Below are 6,080 nucleotides of genomic sequence, written 5' to 3'. Positions count from 1 at the left end.
TATGGCAAAGAAGCTGCAAATAAAACTTTAATTTTTTCGTTATTTAAACATAAGTGAAATAATAAAAAATAAAAACAAATATACTGAAATAAAATAAAATACATATAGAGACAAATTAAGAAACCCAAATTGAGAAATGAGAAAGTAAATTTGCGGTACGTAAGAGCCAAGCAGCTATACATTTATTGTTAAACAAAATAATTAGCTTAGCGTATAAATTACCATTTAATATATAATACATATAGGTAACTGAAAAACAAGAAACCAGAAAAACTAAATAAAAAAGAAAAACAAAAGAAAATTTGATTTTGTTCAAGTTGTGTTTGGATTTTTGTTGAATTTACTTTAAATTTGTTTCATCTAATTTTTTTTTTACATTCTTTGGTTATTTTTGTACAACGAAACTGCAGCTCGATAATTTTGTATTGGACAACTCGAATAGATCACTGAGAGAAAAACTACATGTCTAAATGTACATAACAATAATTTACAACAACAACAACAAAATAAAAACCAAAACCTAAATGCGACTAAACTCTTAGCATATAAGTAGCTTAGGACTATGAACTAAAGGAGTTTCCAGAAATTCGCTGGAAATATTTTAGAACATTAGCCTCTACCATATAGAGTACTTCCAACATATGCCCATTTATCAGAGACGATTTCTGTTTCACCTTCGATTCATCCATTGCAATTCTTATGAAACTCACACGCAGACACCTAATAAACACACAGAATTAAGAATAGCTTTCAGAAAGTGCGCTAAACAGATTTAAATGCTTACATAACCATTTATTATACATAGTAATAGATATAGATATATATATACATATACATATATACCTATATAAAGGCAATACGAGATATTATAAACGCAAAACGTACCAAATAAGTTAGTGAAGGAAAAGAAAAACTGCTCAAGTTAAGAAAGCGAATAAGCAAGTAAAACCAATATACTCCCCGTTACACTTGGTGAACGAGTATCTGGGGGGTAAAACATATTATACCACACACACACATACACTCAGAACATACACAGAAAAGAGAAAACGCTTTGTTGGCTAGTCCCGTAACCAGGTAGTTAGACAGTCGGTTAGAGTTTAGCTAGAGTTGGATGAGTATTCGCAGGTTGGTCTACAGATTAGAACCAGAACAAATATCGAACAATTTGCTCCTGTTGTGCAATTCTTTGTTAACTGCTCTGTTTGTTATACAAAATAAAAAAAATAATGTTGAGAGTAAAGTTGAGGTTGTCGTTAAGATTGGAAAAGAGAGAGGAAAGGTTAGAATGGCAGTGGGATAGGGCGAGAGAGCGCGAGGATAACCAGTAACAAGATTAGGCATAGAATATGGGAAATAAAAAAAAACAAAAACCAAACAAATATAAGACCCTTGAGGGGTAATATGTTATACAATATTATTATTACATCATGATTAATCTAATGATAAAACGCATCGTAATTATAATTATACAACAACAACAACTCGAACAAACAGCACGCAAAGTACTCGTAATATTGATAAAAATGAGATAAAGACAAAGACGGAGTTTTTACCGACGAGAATTACGATATTGATAATTATGATGATAAAAAAAAAACAAAAATAACGGAAAAAAAAACAAAAATAAATAAAATGTATTTATTTATTTTAATTTATATATACACTAGAGAGTTATTACAAATATATATATACATAATGTATAAGGCAAAAAAAAAAAAAAAAACAACTGAGAAATGATTTCAATTAGCTAAGAGCTAAAGAGGTGGGCTCGAAAAGTATGGGAAATTTCGAACTCTCGCGCCTAACTAATTTGCAATTGGTGCTATTCCAAAAATTTATCAAGGAATTGGTATGCAAATGTCGGCTAAGGACATGCCACAATCAATCCCAGATCTGTGCTCTAGCAAGTATTTCTTATTACCGAAATGGGATGATGGATCGCATTATAGGATCGCTACGGTTCAAGAGCTGACGGCATTGAAGGACACGGGATTCCAAAATGATTACTTGAAGTGCTTCGAGGACTTTTATAAAAATATTTATATACATATATTATTTTTTATAGATATATAAATATGTCATATTTATTTTTAAAGATATTTTTCAGACTACCCCTTGCAATTTTATATTATTAATATTATTATATTCTACATATGCAAAAATCTTTCTACTCTAAAAACTTAATAAATTTTGACAGCAAACGGAGTTGTCTATAAACGGGTTTTACCCATGGCAATTGGAGCTCAGTAAATAGGTATCAGACCCTCAGCAACCCTTAAAGGACCTTCAAGCTGTTTAACCGCAAGTACCAGACACTGTAATGGGGCATACTTATGGCATAACCCATAAATTACGGCTGAGTAAACAGGACAATTGCTCATATGATTTATTGCTTATGAAAACGCATTGGACGTCGCTCAAGGCTGTGAGCGACTCGGCCATTTATGAAGTCCACTGTGGGGGCACATGTTAGCATTGAGCATATGAAAACAGGTCAGGCAAATAGAAACAAAAATAATACAACAAAACAAAGAGATAAAGGTGGATAGGCGTATGCAAACATCGTAGTGGGTTAGGGTAAGAAAATGCAGGGGAATTTATGAAGAGACACGAACTGCAGACAATATATGGCTGATATGCGCTATAGATGATATGATAAGGTCATTGTAACCTTTCACAGGATCCTTGACGACTTCATAACACGCGCGATTGAGCCACAAAAGAGAAGAGCTCAAAAGTCAAAGGCAATATATTAGATATATATATAGATATGTATATATAGAATCCATATATATATGCCACCAACAGTTTTGTTCTTCTTCTTCAACAAATTACCCTGAAATTTCGTTAAAGGTTACGTTATCGTATCTTGCCAGGGCGATCAAGTTGGAGTCGACGGACCACATTCTGGGTCAACCATAAATCTGCCAAGAGAGGGCCAGAAAACCCAAGCAGCGACAGGTTGCAGCTCAATAAAGAGTCAAATAAATATAATATGGTCTAAGAGAAATGTGTGTATAAAAAGGGATATGAGTATATTTAGGGTTCGATTGCAGCACAGGTAGATATCAACCTGTTTTCGACAACAGACAGTAGAGAAGAGAGGGAGAGGGAGAGGGAGAGGGGAGTGTGTGGAGTGGAGTGAGTAGGGCAACGGCAACGGCAACGGCGGCTGCTGCTGCTGCTGCTGCTGTTGCGGTCAAAATCAAATGGTCAGCGCTTTTGTAAACCGTTGACATTTAAAAATTATGGCATGTAAATGGAAGGCATTCCGGGAAGCGTTGACAGCCCAGCGAGACAGAGAAAGAGTGAAAGGAAGAGAGAGAGAGAGAGAGAGAGACAGCGAGCAAGCGGCGCTGCAACTGCCGGGGGCTACTGTTAATCAATTTGGTTTTGGGCCCGAGATGAAGTTATTTGTGTGCGGCTTGCACGCAGATGGCCCAAAGGATAAGAGGCCAGTGAAAGGTTAAACCAAGCATTTGTACGATAAGCAGCACAACATCTAGCCACTGTCTCCGACCTCCCTCCCTCCGTCTCCCTCTCTCTCTGTGTCTATCTCTCTAACTACATGTATGCAGCACCCCACGGGGCGTATGCGTGTTAAAGCTTTCTATGAGCTGACGTCGCTGTCAAGCTTTGCGCTCGTGATATATGGACAGCATTAAAGTGCCGCCTTTTTTTTGTATAATGCGGAGACATCAAAGTGCACACACACACACACGCTTGCATGCATGTAGTCAAACATTTGCATACACACACACACATGCATTCGCTTGCAGCGAAAAGCCATAAAAATCACTTTGTAGTCGTGAGTAAAGGGCGCAGAGTGGGGGCGGCTGCTGCATGAAGGCGTGGCGGCAGCAGCGCAAACTATGCTACAGCAACAACAACAGCGCAAAAAAGTGCAATGCAATCAATTCAAAAAGAGCGATAAAAAGAGTGAGAGAGGATGAGGGAGGGGGAGAGGGAGAGAGAGCTAAAGGCTGTCAGACATTCAGCATTTAATCCTGCAAAAAAGGCATTGCGAGGCAGTATAAAATGATGATAATCCTTAAATAACGTGAAACGCAACATGAAGGTGGATCACATGCGGCGGGGGCGTGGCAAGAGAGGGACGCTCAGAGTTCAGAGGCTGATGATGGCGACAGCAAAATGCCAATTGAATGCGAAGCGGCTTTAAGTGTCAGGCTGAGTGTAAGATAGGCAGAATGAGACAGGCAGATAGAGAGACAGGGAGAGAGATAGAGAGCTACTCAATGTGCGAGTGGTGCTTAAAGTGCTTGAGGCGCTGCTGAGATTAAAGTCCAAAGTGTGAACGTAAAAGTGTTTAATGAACTAAACGGGAAAATGGAATATGGAATGGAAGCTGTGGCAGTTGTTCTCGTTGTTGCCTATCGATGGTGTGTAATATATTAATCAAATGTAGCTATAAATCAACGATTGTCATTTAGTAAACATGTGTGGAAAAGGCTGAAAAGAGCTCAGCTATTTAATGTGTTAGTGATAGTTGCAATTGCGGGGAAGAGCAGGAGCAGAATAAGTTAAACTGGGCTAAGCTGTTGTTGGAGCTCATTAAACATTTGAGAAGGTGCTATATTTATATAAATATTTTGGGCTTAGGGTTGATTTCTAAAAATTAAATTTTACAGAATTTACAAAGTTTCTATATTTGCAAAATTTTAAACATCTATTTATATTTAATATTTTTATTTAAAAATTTTTTTATTTAAAAATTTTTAAGCATCTTAAAAAAATAATAAAATAATAATAAATAATGAAAATAAACAACTTAATTAAATTAATTAAAAATTAATAATCAACTATGCAAACATATTGCAAATGCAAAAATATTAAAAAATAATTTATAAATTTGATATATCTTCAGATAATTATCAAGCTCTTCTTTGAAGGTATTTCGCTTTCGATTTACCTCAACATGCATATATAATTACATACATATGTCTCACATAACATATCTGTATACAATAGTTATATGGTCATACAACACTTATATAGTATAGTGGGATAAATCGAATTATATGTGTATATAAATTTGTGTGTAGTATGGAGCGATAGACAGAGAAAGCTGCGCATTGATGCTCTCAATTCGATCCCTACTACTATATTACTATACTACTATAACTGTGTGATATACACATATAATACTTAATTTTAGTTAAAGTTCAATTATTATAGATTTATGTGATATTGATTAAGAATTTATTATCTTGGATTAATTCGAATGGAAATCACAATTTTATGCATGTTCAAAGGACAGCGATTCGGTGAGCATTTGAATAAATCCTTGGTTTTTATTGAAATCTTAATCAACTGGCATAACTAGGCGCACATGCGACAATTACGCTAGTAAAAGTAGATGTAGTTAACAATAGTTTTTATAATAAGCCACTCGTTCACAGACTTTTTCTCAATTAAAGCTCAAATGGCGAACGAATCTGCTATTTGTTACCATAAACAACAATTAATTGTTTGTATAACAACTCACTTGCCACTAGCTACTGCTAACAAGTAGTGCTCATTGATGAGCATTTCTACTAGACAAATCATATTTCATAATTATAAGCAGCAGCTGTTGCTGCTCGAAAGATGCTGCCATTTCAATCTCATAAAAATTGGGAGCAGTTCCATCTCATTTGCCTATTTCTTGCTTTGGCCTATGTGTGTCGCTTAATGCTGAAATTTAAATGGCCAACTCGCTGCTCGTTGGCAACATCCGGCACATATCGCCGCACTTGAATGCGAAAATGTTTTGGGGGGAACTGTCAGCTTTAGCTGCTTATAGTAAGGCTGGCTTTTTTGGGTGCTGCCGTCAAGCGGTTTGACCCCAAAAAAGTCAAGTGCGCTGCTGCCGCTGCTGCTCAACTCTGCTTCCGCTCGGCTACGCTGCATTGAAGCGTGGCCAGCATCCAGCATCCAGAGCACCCACCCAATGGCCAGCAACGGCACAAGCTCAAAAACGTAAAGAAGAAGAAGCAAAACCTGCTCAATACAACTCAAACCGAACTCAATTTGAGAGCGATGGCACGCGCCGGCGCACTCAATTGGCTCAGGGCTCA

The sequence above is a fragment of the Drosophila mojavensis genome, unplaced genomic scaffold (assembly GCF_018153725.1).
Source record: "Drosophila mojavensis isolate 15081-1352.22 unplaced genomic scaffold, ASM1815372v1 contig_74, whole genome shotgun sequence".
Classification (NCBI taxonomy): Eukaryota; Metazoa; Arthropoda; class Insecta; order Diptera; family Drosophilidae; genus Drosophila; species Drosophila mojavensis.
This window is presented reverse-complemented; position numbering follows the sequence as displayed.